This window comes from Haliotis rubra, unplaced genomic scaffold (genome assembly GCF_003918875.1).
Source record: "Haliotis rubra isolate DU_JTF1 unplaced genomic scaffold, ASM391887v1 Scf1934, whole genome shotgun sequence".
Taxonomy (NCBI): Eukaryota; Metazoa; Mollusca; class Gastropoda; order Lepetellida; family Haliotidae; genus Haliotis; species Haliotis rubra.
In genome coordinates, this window is record NW_025765930.1 from 15,057 (window position 1) to 36,392 (window position 21,336).

General features: G+C 38.2%; 1 pseudogene; it reads left to right on the forward strand.

Annotated features, from left to right (window-relative positions):
* The first annotated feature begins 5 nt into the window (after nucleotides 1-5).
* On the forward strand, nucleotides 6-6,868 carry LOC124274707 (annotated as a pseudogene).
* The last annotated feature ends 14,468 nt before the right edge of the window (nucleotides 6,869-21,336 follow it).

Genomic DNA, 21,336 nt, shown 5'->3' on the forward strand with positions numbered 1-21,336 from the left:
TGCATGCTGGGATTGCTACCGCCATTATCGTTGACGTCACTGTTAGTGGTTGGCTGAATTGACGTGGCAGGCATATTACTTGTTCTCACATGTGAAGCAGTTCAACATTTTGGAAGAGAGGTTGATAAACGTATACATCAAGTCCCATTTATATTTATTTTGCTGAACTGAGTACATTTTATCAGCATGGGTCTGTCAATATCATCAGTCTTTCAGAGACTCTTCGGGAAAAACAGATGAGAATCTTGATGGGTGAGTTTACTTCCTGTCCATTTGTTAGCATGACAGTTTTTTTTTGCGATGTGGCCACGTTCATTCTTTCTGTTGTCTTACTGTGAAGTTTATTGGTTGTATAATTACATCGCAATTGTTTGTTCGATAGAAAAATCCACAAACTAAATACATGAACTGAGAGAAAATTTGAGTGAAATACAGTAAACTTGAATTTGATATTAATGCTACAGGTTTAGTAATTTTATAAATTCCGATGTTCATTATTCCCAAATACTATGTGTTAGGAAGACAAATAGTGAAAATATATAGTATGGTTACCGAGTGTATAAAGGGTTATCATTATGTGTTAGTGTTATTCTGGCTGCCACATAGGAATATCCCATCCTGTGTGGTATTGCTGTGCCAAGTTTATTTCTTAGTGACGTTGTGAAAACTCTATGCCTTACTCTTGAATAAAATCTTCATAAAAAATACACGGTTTTACAGCCTTCAAATTTCACAATGTAAAAGCTCAATCATTTACCTATCTGAAATATTTGTGAAGTGTTACCTTGATTGTGCATGAGAAGTAGCTTTACAAAATAATGTGATTTTTTACAATATGTCCATGTCAGTTGGTGTTTTTTTACATTGTGCATTAGGTGGTATAACTTGTAAGTTTAGATTTTGCTTCTCTGGCACCAAATGTGTATTCATTGTATCGCGGACACATGTCGATCAGTTCAAAATACTTAAATAGCCCCACTGGGCGATGTTGGACCTTTCCTTTGCACATCTTTGAAATGTGCATTCAGAAGAATGAGCGTTAGTCTGGTTTCCACATATATACTGGTTATATGTCCATGAAGATTGGGGTCAAAATTAGTCTTGTAAGAGGCAAATAACTGCTCATGCTATTGATCACTGGGTGGTCTTGTTCAGACTCAATTATTTTTAGACAGTTGTCATACAACTAGAACAATGCTCAGTGCCTCATTAAAAAAGCAAACATATGTCCTGGCTAAAGTTTTGTTATCCCTGCAACACGCTTTTGCAGGGGATGTTAAAATGGACTCAGTCATTGCACACTTGTCTTTTCCGAGCAGAACTCTAAAACCGCTCAATGTTTCTTCAGCCAAACTTGACACATAGATTGGTCTGGTGGTGTACTGGTTCCTTTTGGTAGGTTTGGAATTTTGAATAAAATATTTTGGTATTTCCATGGCAACAAGTTTGACTAAAACAGAAATTAGTGGTGGTGCACATTTTCGAGCTGAACTCTAAAACCGTTAAATGTTTCTTCACCAGACTTGGCACATACATAGATCTGGTGGTGTACTGATGCCTTTTGGTAGTTTTGGAATTCTGAATAAAATATTTTTGGCATTTCCATGGCAACAAGTTTGACATAGACTGAAATTGGTGATAGTGCTCCTTTCTTGAGCAGAACTTTAAAAACCTTTCAATACTCTCCTTCTACATTTCTATATACACACCTGAATATTTGACATAATCATAACTCGTAGACATAATCATGATGAGTTTTTTGCCATTGAGGGGGATATTGATGACTTTGTCTTCTTGTTTAAACTTACAGTGGTGTGATTGTGAAGATTTTACAGAACAACGAATAAGACGTTGCTTCAAAAAGGCCAATTGTGCTTTCAAATGTTTAGCATATCTCATTATGTCTTGGCCATGTTCAACAGTGTTTCTAATTTTGGATTTATATCATTTGAAAGCAGTCGAGAAAGTCAATGTTATTTTGACCCTGCCTGTTTTGACTTATAGCTTAATAAAAAATGCAGGTTTTCTGTGGCAATAGTAGTGCTAGGCCCAGATTGTGTTTTCAGCTTTGTTTTGTAAATTGTGGTGCAAATGATCATGATAATATGCATTGATTGTATGCTATGCTTATATTTCCAGTTGGTCTTGACGCTGCTGGTAAAACAACAATTCTCTACAAATTGAAGCTGGGTGAGATAGTCACAACTATCCCAACAATTGGTGAGTGTTTCTTGCAATCAGTCAGAATAAACAAAACAATGCTTTTGTTTGGTTTTATTCTTGTTCCAACTTTTCATTTAAAAGGTAATCAGGATCTTCTAATCTGAGTTTTAAAAAATTGCTCCAGCCTAGTGTTTATGCGGTGCCATCTTTATGAGAAGTTTGTGGCAGCAGCAGCAGCTTCTATATTTTGGAGTGTACTTTTTCAGGTTTTAATGTGGAAACAGTAGAATACAAGAACATCAGCTTCACGGTGTGGGATGTCGGTGGCCAGGACAAGATCCGACCATTGTGGAGGCATTACTTCCAGAACACTCAGGTGACCATTGTGAACAAGAAATATACATGTTCCCGCCGAGTGTTATGTGAGCTTAGTAAGGGATGTCTGCTGGTGATTTCAGACTCTTTGTGGTTTGCTGCTGTAGCATTTGAAAGCCCTGAGGCATGTAACTTGTGTTTTTCGGTAGAGAAATTTTGGGCATTTTCATGAATATTTTGGACCCGTGAAGATCAGGGGTAGACTATGCTTGCACAAGGCGACTATGCTTGTCATATGACATATGTCAGACGTAGCTTCATTATAAACGCGAGCTGAGGTAAAAAAGTAATACCTTCCATGCTGAAACTATTAAGGATGTAGCTACCATGGAGTCTCACTGTCACTATGTCACTATGGTTCGTCTCAAAAGCAAAACGGGTGTCGCAGACAATCTTTGGGGTCAGGCTGGGGGATAGAGATATCAGCTAAGATAAGATAATCCTTCAGGGTAATTATACTGGGGTAGTACACATCATAACAATTTACAAATAATATCCTGTCCTGTCAACCTTCGCGATCGGGTGGTCATACCACCTATATATTTTGAGACATTTAATACTATACGTTTCTATGGTTATCAGGTATCATACTCAATAGAAGAGACATAGTCAACACACATGAAAAAGCACAAAATATCTTTGAGATGACCCCTTGTGCCTGTAGGCAGCACATGCATTTCATGCCAGATGAGTTGACGGTCCGTCGTCATACCTGGCTGAGCGCCCTACTTGCCATCTATAGTCTGATCTATTGTTTTCAGCAGCTATTCATATTTTTCTAAGTTGTGCCCGATTTTACGTAAAACATGCTTTTCTGGATATCTTATTACGTATCCCACTGAATGCCAAGTTAGGCCGAAGTTGGTTATTTCGACATATGCTATTTGCAGTTGTGTAAATTTTAGGAATACAGAGTAACAGCCTAAAAACAGGGTTTTTTCTATTTCCGCCAGTACTTTAGTGCTAGGCTGCTTGTTAATAATGACAGTTTGCAGAATAGGTCTTCAGCAACCCATGCTTGCACAAGGCGACTATGCTTGTCGTAAGAGGCGAATTAACGGGATCGGGTGGTCAGACTATCTGATTTGTTTGACATATGTCATCGTAGTATGATGTGGTCATGTTGTTGATCACTGGATTTTCTGGTCCGAACTCGATTATTTACAGACCGCCGCCATATAGCTGGAATATTGCCGAGAGTGCAGCGTAAAATTAAACTCACTCATTCTCTCCAGTTATAATTGGTCTTCAGTCTTCATGGGTTAGACTTAGATCAATGCTAATGACCATGACTAGATTGTCTGCTCCAGACATAATGATTCACAAACAGGCGTGATATAGCTGGAATATTGCTGGGTGCAGCGTTAAACAAAACACCCAAAACAATCTAAGGATAATCATGTGATAATAAACAAGAGATCTGAGCTAAAGTACTGTTGGAAATACTGTTGTATTATATCTACAATTTATGTAGTTAATATAAGAAAGTGTGAAATATCTGTTAAATTAAGTTGTAGGGAAATAGGAAACGTAGAAAAAGGACTTTACTGAGGAGAGATTAGTGCGAAATGAGCAGTCCAAAGCAACTTATTTGGAACAGACCATGGCTTTATTCAAATTAGTGTGCGATGATATTGTATTACAAAGGACACTTTTAGATGCCCATTTTGTAATTAAACTTAGCTTCATTATACACGATAGCTGACATGAAAAATACTGACTTTAGCACTGAAACTAGATGAAACATATTCAACACACATAAAAAAGCATAAAATATCTTTGAGATGACCTCTTGTGCCTGTATGCAGCACATGCATTTCATGCCAGGTGAGTTGACGGTCCGTCGTCATACCCATTTCTGTTGTGCCATTACTTTTATGAGTATGCTGAAGGAAATAGATGCAAGTGTTTCCATGGCATTTAACTGGTGCATCTTGTTTACTAGTCACTGTTTTGTTCCAATCTTTTGAGGGGGAATCAAGTTATGTTCACTGACAGGCTACTTTTTAGTCAATTGCTGATAATACATTGCATCGGACAAATGCTGTTTTGTTGACATTGGGGTCATTGATTATGCTGTTTGTATGGTCATGTTTAAACATATGCACTGCTTCACCTTTCTCCCTCTCTTTCTCTCTAAGTACGTTTTAGCATTTGCATTTTCAGTTTATTTAATACAAATTTCTGTGAAGTCTTTAGTGTTAGTTTGTGTTTGTGTGTCTGTCTGTCCAAACCATTAAGCATTTGGGGTTTGTTGGAAGAAGAATCTTTGACTAAAATATTTTCTTTTGTTTTCAGGGTTTGATCTTTGTAGTAGACAGTAATGATAGTGAACGTTTATCAGAAGCTAAAGATGAACTGTCTAAAATGGTAAGTGTTTTATTGGTGTTAGTGAGTAACTGTCTTTCTACTTCTGCTAGCTCTCAGGTAATGTGTTTTCACAAATGACATGATGTGTGCAACACCATTGACAAATATGAATGTCAACACAGCATCATGCTGTACATGTAGTGGTTAATTGCAAGACTAGTTAGTTAGATGACCCTTGAAGATGTGGGTTAGAATTGGTCTTCAGCAACCTATACTTATCGTGAAGAGGCTATGAACAGGATCAGATGATTGTATTCCATCTGCATAGATTGATGTTCATTTTGGTCACTGGATGGTCTGGTCCAGTCTTGAATAAATACAGATCACAAGCTAGAGATCTGACAAAGCATCAGAAATGTTTTAAGATGAGATCCTGGAGATAATGCTCCAGGCTACCCATTCCTGGGTTTGCAGGCAGTTGTAGGTTTCACCAAAGTGATAGAACCTGGAGGAAGTGTAAGTCCTGCATCACTTTTGACACACAATGGTGAAGCTGAAATACCATGACTACAGTTACTAGGAATTACCTTGTTCAGCTGAGGGGGCGGTGAGGTAGCCCAGTGGTTAAAGCGTTGGCTCGTCACGCCGAAGACCTGGGTTCAATCCCCACATGGGTACATCGTGTGAAGCCCATTTCTGGTGTCCCCCGGCTGATGTTGCTGGAATATTGCTAAAAGCTTAATGTAAAACCAAAGTCAGTCGGTCAGTTCAGCTGAATTGTAGAGTAAGGTTTCAGAATGGATTTGAGGATGTATATGACTATGCTAGTCAGTGCTTGTCTGTTTGAGAATGATTGTTGTTGTCATGATCATGATGTTGATCAGCCTGTTTTCTATTTTTCAGTTACAAGAAGATGAACTGAAGGAGTCTGTAGTCCTTGTATTTGCCAACAAACAGGATCTACCCAATGCCAAGTCCTGCTCTGAACTCACGGACGCGCTAGAACTGAATTCATTACGCAGAGAAGTAAGCCAATGTTATGAGATCATTCATTCTAGAATCTGAGACTGAAGATCCGGGTTAGAATTGGTCTTCAGGAACCAATGCTTGTCGTAGGAGGCAACTAACAGGATCGGGTGGTCAGACTCTCTGATTTGTTTAGTATATGTCATCGTAGTATGATGTGGTCATGTTGTTGATCACTGGATTGTCTGGTCCAAACTCGATTATTTACAGACCGCCGCCATATAGCTGGAATATTGCTGAGTGTGGCGTTAAACAACAATCAATCATTCTTGGATCTGAGACTTGCAATGCTTTAAAAACTTTGCACTCGATTGTTTCATCCGATAGAAATGAACTTGTATACAGTGGTACCCCAAAGTCTGGAGCCAGTCCATCAGGGACACCCTAAAAAGTTCTGCTACTAGTAGTACTATGTTCAAACAGCAGTTGAGAATAGGATCTTAAATGGTTAACATGGTGGGGACCATGGAACCACATCAGAAAGCAGTGATATATTAATCCCAGGTGCCAGCACCGTCAAGATAAATGGTTTTGTGTAAATGCATGTCCGTTCAGTGTTTGAAAACAGAAACCAATTGATGATAAAACAAATTACGTGGATCAACTGGTGATAACGATGATCGTCGCAATACTAACATAGTATTCTTTTTCAGTGGTTCGTGCAAGGTACATGTGCCACACAGGGTACAGGTCTGTACGAGGGTCTCGACTGGCTATCGAACAAGTTGCAGAGCAAGTGATTGTGATGTGGCTGAAGAAACAATCATCATTTGTCTTCTGTATGTGCTGCAGCTGTAACCACAAGGACTTCAACAGACGACACCCATCCAAATATCACATACCAAAGCCTCCAGCATATAGGAGGAGGAGAAGCTCGTGTATCAAATCCTCATATAGCCGACTGAAGCCAGTCATCTGTAGCTGGTAGTCTGCAGCACATGCTGAATTCATTGTGGGAATTGTGAGTGAAAGTCGCCTGTATCGTATGGCAGTTTGCCTGGTAATCATATTAGCACTGGGCCAGACATACAGACTTTGGGTGGGGTGGAGGGGTGGATATATATATATATTTTTCTTGTACATTGTCATTCCTATATTGGCTCACCCTGTATATTTATGTTTTTGTGTATTCTTCATCATTCACGGTTATTGTAACTCTGGTTTTATTGTTTATGGGCTCTGGCCTCATCACCTGTTCATCATGTCCAGAACAGCAAGATGGCTATCGTCAGTACTTCAGCTTTTGTGTACACAAGATCATCCATCACCCATGGATACATGTTTAACTGTGAGTGGTAATAGTTACAAATATATATTTCAGTTAACTGATATAATTGTTTATAACTATTGGAAGTCAAATTACCTCCCCTTTCTGTGAAGAATACCTGGCATTCCCACTATTAAAGCAGTGTGTTAAGAATACAAACAGCACTGCATTATAACCTAATGTATTCACAACTGATAGAGGAACGTGAGGTATCTCTGAGACAGTTAAGCATTGACAATACTTGGTAACTGTCATTTGCGCTTTGTTTGAGTTTTATGCATGCAGGTGTTTCAAGAATGGCATGGCACCTTCATATATATACGGTTCTAAATGGTGATGGGGATGTGAATGGTGGCATTTAACACTTTCAGCCCTTGCTCTTCATAAATAACGCTTGTTATAGTGAATGTACAGGTTATCATTTTATGTGAATGCATGTTTTGTGTAAAGGTCATTTGGTTGGAAATTAACGACTTGGTATATGAACGGAAAACATGTATATTCAGAAGCAGAAGATATGGGAAATAATTCTGGTTTGTTGGTTTCTAGTTTAATTATGGCTGAAGAAAATCATGCAAAAATCCTGATACACACAGACTTGTATGCAGATAATTTCTTAATTTGTTTTAATTTTTACTCTGTTCATGGTATGTTCATCAGTGGAGGTTAGAATGCCACGGGTGAAAATGAAAGTTCCTTATGGCTTCATTAAGACGTAGAAAAGCAAATAGCAATATGACTAACCCGTGTGTTTCTTTCAATTGAACAAAAGGTCTCTATTTCATCTCAAAGAATCTTTTACAAGTTAACCTGTGTGGGGTATCTTGAAGTGATTTCTTTTTTCAGATGGTTGACCTTGAGTTTGTTATGGGTTCAACTGGTGAGAGTAGGAAAGCACGGAACTTGGGGAAAATCCATTGTTGACTTTGTTACACAACTTGTATATACTGGTATTATGGATTTTAGTGGTATGTGTAGTTACGACTATGTGTGGGTTGTACTTTGCCCTAAGTGTAGTGCTTATTTGTACAGTGGTACTGGCAGGTCATTTCTGAAATAATTGTCCCATTGAAAATATGACGACCATGGTAAGGTATATGTTACAAAACCAAGTTGGTAATTTTGATGGACATCGTTACATATATTTTGGTGGTCGTTTCACAAAAGGAGGAAGAAAACCTTATTTACTTCTTATGAAGTTTGGAATTTGAGTTATGTTGTTGAAATATGCATGCACAGCCTTCTTCAATTGCCTTCAAGGTCAGTCTTCTGGGCGATGGTTTTCTAAAGGTGATGAGACAATGTGTTTGTGTGTGGTGACAGCTGGTACTTAGCTTGTACATAACATCATCACTCTGTAAGCCTACTCACATCAAACCTGGTCATGTGATAGGGTGGATATGAATGATAATAAAAGCTATGAGATAAGAGGTTGTTGTTTGTAGTTTATGCTAGAGTAGAATGTCTGATATTACCACAGGAACAGTCCTATATGCTGTTGAAAGCAATATTCCAGCTATATGGCAGCAGTCTGGAAATAATCAAGTCTGGACCAGACAATCCAGGGACCAACAGCATGAGCATCGATCTACACAATTGGTATAGTGTCGACTCAAGTCGGAAAGGTTGACCCGATCCAGTTAGTCACCTCTTACGTCAAGCATGGGTGCTGATGACCAATTCTAACCTGAATCTTCATGGGTCTCCCCTGTATGCATGGCATAGATTGGAAGTAAGGTGTAGGGTTGAGTAGATGGTTGGCAGACTTCAGAAGCTTGCCTGTGTATTTCTGAGGCATCAGATCCTGACCCACACTAAAACACATCTTGCAAGAGGCGATTTAGAAATATGACTTCACCTAGCAGTGAATGGGTACCTGGAAGGAGGAGATGGTGGGATCCACAGAGATCCGTTGAATGGAGTAATAATGATTTTAGTCTTTGAGACACACCTGTATGGAGTTTAGAAGTATATAGAAATACTTCTTGTAATATTACTGATGCTGGCTAACGAAGTATTAGGGGGAAAGGGGTGGTCCATCATGAATTGCTACCATATGTACAAGTACTAAAAAAGTACAAACAATTTATTGTGGTATTACGGGCTTTCCGTACAATCCATTGGTGGTTTTAATCAACAGTTGCGTGATCAAGAAAATTGGTGAAGGGAGATAACTCATGTGACTATTCAAAATAAAAGCTCGAAATCCTTGTTTCGACGCCAGTGATTTTACTAACTACATGTCGAGTAGGAAATAACTATTATAAGGTATGCACAAAGAACTTAATTAAGCACCCCCTGTATTTTTGCAATGATTGGTTTTCAACACGTACATAAACTTTCTCGTGGGGCGGCGGGGTCACAGGGGCTTGTATTGCTGAAAAAATACGTCCTGGGTCCTACAAGCGTACACTAATATCCATATACCTTCTTTATATGTAGACGGCCTCCGTGGAGTAGTGGTTAGAGCGTCCGCCCGGAGTGCGGAAGGTCGCTGGTTCGATCCCCGATTGCGTCATACCAAAAGACGTTAAAATATGGTACTTGTTGGTCCCTGCCTGGCGCTCGGCATTAATGGGTACAACAAGGACTGGTCGGCTCGGAGTCAGTATAATGTGTCTGAGTGGGGTATTCATGCTTCACTGCGGCATGGTATCTCAGTGGGCTAGCACTATAAAAACCAAAACACTTTAAAGAAGATTGATATCGATATTATGTTATTTTTTTTATAAAGCTGATATTGCCAGGACCGTCTAAAAATCGTGTAAAAATAATATTGCTATTTCAGATATCGAAAAGTAAATGTAATACCAAAATATAGACTGTTGGTATCATGACCATGGAAATGTACGCGCGGTCAATAAATCTTTATTCAGTTTAGGCCCCATTTTTTATGTAATTTTATTTTCTTCCCACTCTCATCGGGGCGGGGGGTTCGCTTGTCACGCCGAAGACCTGGGTTCGATTCCCCACATGGGTACAGTGTGTGAAGCCAATTTCTGCTGTCCCCGACGTGATATTGCTGAAATATTGTTAAAAGCGGTGTAAAGGTAAATTCACTCACTCACTCCCACCCTCATCATGCCGAAACATTCGTGATCACTCGTGTCGAATCGAAATGTCAAGATGGGAAAGCCGCAATTACTCGGGGCGCTTAGTAGCTGCAAGAGTTGTATGGTCCCCAGGGAGTTGAGGTTGATAATACGATGTGCCGTTGAGACTGGCATCCAATGATCGAGCGACAAAATACATACCAGCGCCATATAATATAATATAATATAATATAATATAATATAATATAATATAATATAATAATATAATATAATATAATATAATATAATATAATATAATATAATATAATATAATATATAATATAATATAATAAACAGAACAGAACATAACATAACATAACATAACATAACATTAACATAACATAACATAACATAACATAACATAACATAACATAACATAACATAACATAACATAACATAACATAACATAACATAACATAACATAACATAACATTAATATAATATAATATAATTTTCACAGTAGCCTATTTGCTGGAATAATATTATGTTTGATGAAAAACACGTCCTTCCCCAGCAATATCATTTCGAAACAGTATGAATACACAAGTGGAAAGTCTGTATGTCCTTTAGTAAACTTACGGAAACTTAATTGTTGTGATATGTACATATATGTAATCCCCGTACACATATAATGCTGACAAATTTATGGATAACAACTTCGTAAGTTTTGTTGGTGAGATATTTCAGTACAGATTCTTGTACCATTGAGTAGCGGTACTTCCCAGGGGAACTTTACCCACAAGGAACTTTGCACACAGGAACTTTACCCACAAAGACCTTTGCCCACAGGAATTTTAGCCACAGGAACTCTGCCCACGACAAATTTTACAGGGGAGGACCTTTGCCCACAATAGTAATATTATGCCCACAATAATAATACATTGCATGTATATAAAATAAGTGTGCATTATTTTAACTACACAGAAACAGCATATAATATAGCATATTTAGAGAATAAAAATGAATAACACTTTAACAGTTCAATAATGAATATTTGAATTACATACATTCCGAGCAGTGTGGGTATTGAGGTGAATAGTAAGGTGAATTTGATTTTAATGGGGAAAAAAAGGAATACAAAGCAGAAGAGAAGTTTTTGAGAAGTGCAATTAATGTCTGATCTCTTTTAAAACTATATATCCTCAGCAGCGTGAATAAAAAGGTGAGTATTAATGAATGAATTTGGGGTTTAACGTCAGCTTTTAGCGGTGACAATGTCGCCGACGGGGTAGATGGGGTTTTAAATAAATAATGTAATAATGGAGTAATAGGGAATAAACCACCATACCCCAAAACATAAATGTAGGGGCTTTAAATTTACCTGGGTTTTAATAAAAGCGTTTATAACGCCCAATCCTTTCAATACTGAATAAAATATGTTCAAACAAACAAGAACATATGAAAAATGAAAAGAAATTCAAGTACTGCCATATCAATGCATCTCACTGTAATACAAATTTCACGGTTTAGTATCTCTGTGGCACTTCCCTCTGTGGACTTATGAGATTTTGATTAATCTACATCCATTTACATTTTTAAATAGTCAACATAAGTATGAAATCCAAATTTTACATCACAATCAACATTTTTATCAAAGTGAACAGTTTTTAAAAGATACCAAATTATTCATCAAAGTCTACATAATTTTACATCAAAATCACCCTTTTTCAAAGTGCATATTTCTTTAAAGAAACCAAATTATGAATCAAAGTCTTCATAATTTTACTACAAAATCAACATTAAAGTCAATAAGGGTGGTAATTGTCCTCTCTGTATGGTAAAAAAACCACGTTGGCTTTTGTCCTAGGTGGCATTTGTCCGGGTGGCTTTTGTCCTGCTCCTCCCAAACAAGTTACACGTAATGTGTGAAAAGTCATTTTAATACACAGACTACAGTTGCATGTTTCAACATGACATATGTATTTCCCTTCATATGTATCGCATGAAACCACAGTAACAGCACAGTTATTCATAATAAAACTATAACTTAGATATATTTTGGGATTTGTAAAATTGTGATTGAAGTAAAATTTCAAGCATTAGTTTATATGTACATATGTATATTAGAAACATGTCAACAACTGTGGGCGTGATGCAGAGTTAGTTAGTTATTTTATTTAGCGTCGCACGCACAACTTAGGTATTTCGGCGACGGGGTAGTACACTTATTACGAAATGATGAAGAACAAAACATAGAAATTTTGAAAGAATGGTGTTACTACCCAAAAAAAATAGAAACGGATTATTAAGGGAAATCTAAATGGAAGGCCGAATTAAAAAAGTAAGGGAAAATATGAAATAAGTAAAGAGTAATAGAATGACGCAGATCAGTGTTGCGTGTCTTTATGCCGGTGGATTAAAGCGCATCGCTAAATTAGTATTTAAACATATATCAAATTGACCCTGCTTGTCTTCAATGGGCAAATCAACACTATGGCTCTCAAGTAACACTTCTTCTCAGCTTTGTATAGTTATAAAACAGATCCGTGGTCAATGTTTCACGGGCCTCGAGGGGGCGATTAACGCGCATCAGGGAGGGTCAGCGTTAATGAGGAAGTTTATTGCCGATTGCCTTGTAATCACATCTGAAATGTTTCCGGTAAACCCTGGGTATATAACAAGCATTTGTCTCTGCCGGTACACAAACAGCTGACCACCACGTGCAGTGTCTATTCTACAAAAGATTCTGCCCCTTTCTAACAGGACATCATCAGGTATAGTGGTGTTTTCATGTTGGTTTTCAAGTCTTAACGTTTTACGGCATTGTAGAACATATACAGTAAGTAACGTTTATTGCAAACGCTTCAAACGAACTTTGTGTTCGTTATGTCGATATAGTTTACTGCCATACAGTACTTCTGTTAGTTCTTTATCAATAGCTCAGTACGTACAAATGCTAATACCACCCTAAACGGATTTTCACATCTACATGGTACTGTGTATGAATAGCACTGAGGGAACGTTACTAAAACTGAAAAGGACGACAACACGACAAGTGGCTTGTGACAGATCCAACCCCAGCCGATTATCCCATTCCATCCCTGATACTAGCCCCCTACCCCCATCATAACCTAGCATATAATTTAAGTCTCTGAAACAACACAGCCACCCATTTTTCCTACCCTTGCACCCTTCGGTTGTTACTTATATATTTCGGGGACAATTTATGGTCTAACGACTTCTGTTTTCAGTCTCCCCAAAAGTCCACCATGATTTGCGACGAAACTTCCCCAGCGTTGGTAAGTTGGAATTGTTGTTTCTTATGCATCATGTTGTGTTTGTTTATATATGCTGTCCGCAATACATGATACTGTTGGAACTAATAAATCCACAGACGTGATAATTGGCTACAGGCTGGGTATGAGCGGTTGTCTTGGCAACAGAAGGGGTTCTATCCCAAGAGGGAGCTAGTGTTACGACAAAGACAAGGAGGGGATTGGAGCGAAGGGCATGTAATATTTATAACACGGTGGGTAGACAGAGGTGAAAGTGATATGTATGAACGTTTTCATTGAACCAAAATTGATCCAACTAACTGCGCATGTCAAGTTGGTATGACGTTAAAAAGAAGAATGGAGTATGTATGCTTGCTGGAGTATGATCAGGACTACCATACAAACGGTGAACAAATCCTCAAAACTGAACTGAAATACACCAAAACGGAACAAAAATCACCAAGAATAAACTTCCGAAACTGCAACAATACGAAACAAACGCATCTGTAATGGAAAACTAATCGTTTGGAAAGGAAACAACTCGCGTATCAGCTACAAGAGCGGCCAAGAACAGTTACCAAGCGTACAAAGTAACAGCATCCCGAAAAGCCATAAAAATCGTCAAACATGGCGGCGCGGGAAGACGAACAGGCTATGGTTAGAAGTATGCTTTTCGGCCGCTCTTGTAGCAGCTGATACGCGAGTTTTGTTTCCATTTCAGATACGTATTTAAAGGAAATTGTTGCAGTTTTGCTACTATTTTCCTATTTTGGTGATTTGGTGTATTTCAGTTCAGTTTTGAGCAATTTGTTCACCTGATGATGGTTGGTAAACTAAAAATTAAATCGTAGCCTATTTGTGAGACTGCAATCTAATGATTCCTTGTCATATTTCCAGTCTCCGAGCACGAAGCGCCAGCCTATGACGTACTTTCTGTATCCCGGACTAGACTCAGGCGACCTGAAGAAATTCCTCTCGAAAAACAAGGCCTCCAATGCATGCATGAGGAAAGCGCTTCACGACCTCAACGTGAATGCACCATGCACCCTCCTGCCCGCTGCTGACGTCGTGACGCCAGACGACATTGATGACGAGGTCTTCCTAACAAACAACGACTTTGAAGTCGTAACAGAAAAGATCACGTCGCTTCAGCTCGAAGAATACTGTTCAGGTGATCGTGACGCCTTTGATGGCCTTGACCCCATTACGACCGACCTTGACGACATCAGCCTGGGATGGAAGCAGATGTAATGGATATGAAAGTCAGACTTTCAGTCAACTCACCTTGCCTAACTGCGATACGATGTCTGGGGAGGAAAAGTGCAAATGGTCGTCTTTAGCGTCAGTTCCTCGGTCGCCCAAAGAAGCATCATTTCAAGAAGTTTCAAAGGTTCTTCAAACGGACGGTGTTTCTTCAAGTCAGGACGAGTGCCTTCCCAAGTGAGAACCAGTGACCCACTATAAGTGTGCAACAAATGTGGGAAGATAGCAGATGTCAAGGTCCATATGTGTTAGAGCAGCTGCAGTAATGGCAGTTGATTAATTCACCAGTGCTACTGTACCGTTATCAGTGCTGTATAATCCATTCATCATGAACCGTCATCTATGCTTCAATGATCCATTCTATCATGAACTGTCATCTATGCTTTAATGTTCCATGAAACGTCATCTATGCTTTAATGTTATGCTTTAATGTTCCATGAAACGTCATCTATGCTTTAATGTTGCCCTTCATCATGAGCTGTAATCTATGCTGTAATGTTTTATCTATGCTTTGTTCCATGTAAATGCGTTTTCCATCATCTATGCTTTAATGTTCCATTCATCATGAGCTGTAACTATGCTTTATGTTCCATTCATCTGAACCGGCCATTAACTGTAGTTCCATGATGAACCGTCATCTAAATTTGCCCTGTAATGTTCCATTCCATCATGAATGCTTCTCCCGCCCTTAATGTTCCATTCCATCATGAACCGCCACCTGCCCTGTAAATTCATCATGCTTTAATGTTCATCATGAAACTGTAATGTTCCATCATCATGAACCGCTTTAATGTTCCATTCCATCATGAGCTGTAATCTGAATGCTGCCCTGTAATGTTCCATTCCATCATGAACCGCCACCTGCCCTGTAATGTTCCATTCCATCATGAACTGCTTCTCCTGCCCATTCCTGCCCTGTAATGTTCCATTCCATCATGAATCCATGATGAACCGCCTTCCTGCCCTGTAATGTTCCATTCCATCATGAATGCTACTGTCATTTGTCCTGCCCAATGTTCCACTGTCATTTTGAACCGCTCTCCTGCCCTGTAATGTTCCATTCCATCATGAAACCGCCTCCGCCCTGTAATGTTCCATTCCATCATGAACCGTCGCATCGCCCTGTAATGTTCCATCATAGACCACTGCCTGGTAATGTTCCATCATCATGAAAAACCATCCCTGTAATGTTCCATCATAAACCACCCTAATGTTCCATCATAAAATGTTTCATCATAAACCTACCCTGTAATGTTCCATCCATCATGAACTGTTTTAATTCAGTGCTCTTATCATGTGCCATATGTTATTCTCGATACAACCTGCTGTTTTAAAGAAACAATTATCGTACTTAACTATTTCTACTATTTTACTACATGTACGGAATTTTCATTTTTGTACTATGCCAATCTTTCAGAATAAAAATATATAATCATGGGTGTTTTTACTGGGCAGCCAACTGTATACAGTTATGTGACACACCTCGTCGTACTGGTTGCCTGTGCCAGCGTGACAGCAGCGTCTTGCATCCCGGACTCCTTACGGTGAGCGGAATTTGGGGTTCGAACCTTAGATCACCATGACTGTGTCTCAACCATACATGATTGCACCATACTAGCCACCGTACGTTTCATAAGGTTCTAAATAGAGCCACCACCTCACTGAATACAGTTAAGAATGTTACATGTTTTATTTGGGATTACACATTCCCTTTATTCCGTTTCAGGTTGGCCGCCATCTGGTATGGTGCTTAATTGATTTAATCGATCTAACCCACTATACCACCGAAGCTACACTACACAATAAACAACTCAGTATAGGTTACATACTTCGTATACCCCACTGAAGCAGTGTTAATCCCAACTTTAATTCGATCGTGCGAACAATTGCAATTCTCGATCCACGCAGAGATAATCTACGTCTTCTGTTCTCCCTGATCCACGCAATGTATCGTCTGTATGTATGCATGTATCTCCATGGTGTCGACAATGATTGGTCACCGATTCTGGGAAATAGGGAAATGTGCATCGATATAACACAATTCTGCTGTTCTTGGCGCTGCTACTGCTGATTCTGGACCACACCATACAGGACATCGAACTACAAAATGCGGACGATAACATGTATCAACCATGTCAACTAACCTATCACAGTATCATTCGACCCCAGTTGTCATCTCAAGCAAACAGTATGGTTTACAGAAGTCTAAATCTGACACAGTTCTACAGCAATTCTCGTGAATTACCATTTTCAGTCTTGTGTTTTACTGTAAATTCGCATGTAGTGTTTCTTTTAGAGAGAGTGTTAAAACAGGGATAATCTACATATTCTATTCTCCCTGGTTAAAACGCAGGCAAACTGTAGCGCAAATATGGCTGTGCTACAGAGAGAGAAATGACCAGTCTCCGAGAGGGGCACATGGGAAGACTGGGGCCGGATTCACTAAACTTCTAAGAATTTTCTTAGTTTTTATGCTTAATTTTCCTTAAGAATTCTTAAGGCTTAAGAAAATTCTAAGAAGTTTAGTGAATCCGGCCCCTGGGTCATTTTCTCTTTGTTGCACAACCCTATTTGCCTTTGGTTAAAAGCAAAATCTTATTGTTACGGTCTTGAGTGAGTTTAGTGTTACGACGCACTCAGCAATATTCCAGCTATATGGCAGCGGTCTGTAACTACTGTAATCGAGTATGTTGCAGACAATCCAGTGGTCAACAGCATGCGTAATTGGGAACCGATGACATGTGTCAACCTACGGTTTAGGATTTACCCACAAGTCAATTACTACATAAAACAACGACCTGAGTTCTATGGATATATAACTTAATATGGACAACTTTACAGTGTAGGTAATAACACCTGTATCAAGCAAGTGATAACTGTGTTAGTACTTACACCAAAATAAACCACATTAAGTTATGTACTATAGAACTCTGCTTGTTTCATCACACCAACTTCTAAATGCCACTAAAAGAAATCACTACATAGCTTTCACTGTTTGATATCACAGAGCAAAACACAACACTTGTTGGAATCATTTGTTTAATGCAGCTGGAATGAATCTGGTTACAGTTTGGCATTGTATTATGTTATTGGTGCCACCAGGTTGCCAGAGTTAGGGGAATTGTCTACAGATTGTTATTTATTTACATCATCAGAAAAAGTTGAATTTTGCTCATGTACATGGAAGCAGGTAGCTGAAGAGGATATATTCTGCCAAGTAAATTTTTCTCTGCATTAATGGTTTTGTTTCCTCAGTGGCTATTGTGACACCAGAGAAAGACTAAACACACGGCATCCTCCCATAAGAACTACATCCCATAAGAAGTACAGCTTAAGACAACACATGTTATGGTCCAGTGCACAGATTAACTACACGCTGTCACCTGCGTCTGCTTAATGGATTTGCCCAACAGAAAACAAATAACATTTTTGCTGCGGCAGTTCATGTTGGTTTTGATAGTAAATAGTTTGCATTCACAAAATGTAAATTTGCAGTCTTCAGTTATGATTGAACAAGTTCCACATCAAGGTGTTTGACATTTTGTTACACTGACTGATAAACCTTTTTTCATAGTATCACTTTTAATCCCTGTACTTAATTTGGGATGTAGTTCAAATGGGATGTAGGTCTTATGGCAGTAAACCACACACACTATCATGTCTTGAACTGAACCCAGGTCTTCAGGGTGCAGGTCAACATCTATTCACTGGGTTTATCTAAAAACATTAACTACAAAATTATTTTTGAATTTGATACATATTTTTTAGCTACCTAACTAAACAAATGTATATAACATAATAACACAACAGGCCTAACCATTCAACAAGTGCAAACTGATCAGGATATATCAACACATTTCTGATTAATGTAATAATGTATAATGTATCAAGTAACAATATTATATAATAATAGTGTATATCAGGATGTTTTAGCAATAAAGTAGCTTTTGTACAAAATAATTATCAAGAAAACATATATCTCACAATTATGTAGATGAGACAGGAGAATAGTACATTTAGTATTCAAGGTCTCAGGACCATAGCACCAAAACTATAAGGGTGAATTTCACGGAAGCAGGGACCATAAAGTAATATAATACAGTCTCTGATAGAAGCAATTCACTATATATCAGGAACAGCAAAATGATATCAAGGTCATATGCTGATAGGGTAACGGAAGTCATCGCTTCATTGTTTTCAGACAATGTTTGGAACATTTGTACATTTATGCTGTGGGGCAATGGATTTAGACAGAAATACAAAACACACTTAAAGTAGTTCTTATGTACTCAGACGTCAAAGTTGCAAACGTCTCAATTGTGGGATGGTACATAGCATTTACCTGAACTTATTGATCTGAATTTGAAAATTGGCACGTAAACTTGTTATTGGGGTGAAACAAATTTGAGTTTAATTCTCATAAAGTCTTATAAGAACTAAATTCTCCTCTAAATGAAGTTACCTGTAGGTTGTTTGGTGTGCATAAGTGTGTTCGAAACACAGCAGCATAAACTGAAAGCCTTGAGGGTGTGCACATTAATAAACTGGAAGCCTAGTAAAACAAGAAGACAAAGTCATCAATATCCCCCGCAATGGCAAAATACTCTTCATAATTATGTCTACGAGTTATGATTATGTCAAATATTTAGGTGTGTATATAGAAAAGTGGAAGGAGAATACTGAAAGGTTTTTAAATTTCTGCTCCAGAAAGGAGCACTGTCACCAATTTCAGTCTGCCAGAAATGCCAAAATTAATTTATTCAGAAATCCAAAACTACCCAAAGGCACCAGTACACCACCAGATCTATGTATGTGCCAAGTTTGGTGAAGAAACATTGAACAGTTTTAGAGTTCTCCTCCGGAAAAGTGTACTACCACTAATTTCTGTTTTAGTCAAACTTGTTGCCATGGAAATACCAAAAATATTTTATTCAGAATTCCAAAACTACCAAAAGGCACCAGTACACCACCAGATCTATCTATGTGCGAGGTTTGGTGAAAGAAATAGTGAACGGTTTTAGAGATCTGCTCCGGAAAAGAACACTACCACCATTTTCAGGCTAAGTCAAACTTGTTGCCATGGAAACGCCAAAAATATTTTATTCAGAATTCCAAAACTACCAAAAGGAACCAGTACACCACCAGACCAATCTATGTGCCAAGTTTGGTGAAGAAATAGTGAACGGTTTTAGAGTTCTGCTCCGGAAAAGACAAATGTGCACGGACGGGCGGACGGACGGACAGACGGATAAAACCTGTTGGCTCAAACCTGTAAATACATACCGGTACTCTTGCAATCTAAATTAAGTTTGGCATGTAGCACTAAGTCTTTACATCCTGAAATATTGTATCACTCGTCTCCATAATGTATCTGAATCAAATATCCACTTTACAATAGATCTGAATTTAAATATCTCCACTTTACAATTTAAGATCTGAATCTAAATATCTCCACTTTACAATGTAAGATCTCAGCATCTGCATGTTACAATGGAAAGATTAAAACATCCACTTTACAATGTAAGATCTCAATATATCCAGGTTACAATGCACGAACTCTAAACCTCTACATTACAATATGAAATCACAATCTTTGCACCTTATAAAAACTTCAATTTCACTATCTTCATTATAATATCTCAATATCTGTGCCCTATAACATGATGTCTCCACCTGACAACCTAAGATCCTAAAACCTCTATCTCATAATCCAATTAGATGTGTCCTCCATTTGAAAATATAGCATCATGTGAGATTCACAAAAAATAATGCCACTCATCAAATCTTGCAGTCAGCATTGTAAATCTCATGTCATAATGAATAAGAATCAACTAAATAAATTGAATTTAAAATTTGTGCAAACACTGAGGAAAAACATGTCCGCTTCATAAGTCAAGTGATTCCTTCAGAGAAAATGTTTATAGATTCCAACTCTACCAAAAGGTGATGACATAAGCTTGCTTGACTTTCAGTCAGGTGAACAAAGTCAGTACAGTTCTTTAAGAAATGTAACAACCTCAAACTCTACCAATTTAACAGACATTGCCATTTGACGATTACAATATTAATACTGTTTCTGCGTGTCGATACTACAACTTCACCTTGGAGCAACTTGGATTAAAACTGTGTACACAGTGTTCTGTTATATTGACAATTAAATACATTCAGGTATTACTATAACATCTTGCACTGTCGACAGTCATAAAGGAAATATTCAACAATTCATAAGGTCATCTAATAAACCAACTATAAATCAGGTATTACTCTCATATGGGATGGGTTGTCATGGTTACACTAACATTATAATTGGTGATTTTAGATCTATTCATGTTAACATACTTCAGTAGCAATCTGCACTAGAAATTCTACACAAGTGCATGCATTCTGTTTTATGGATTTTTGTGTCCTCTATCTAATAGCTCCAATCCTGACACTTAACAGATGATGAACTGACAGTCACTGTTAGCTGTATTTGAACCAACACAAGTGCAAAGAAAAATAAATATGTTTTTATGAGTTTTGATGAATCAACAATATTTTGATTGATTACTCTTCGATGGAAAATATGAGAGATCATGTTTGGCAAAATGCGGTCTCAAAATATAAACAGTGATCCCACCCCTCG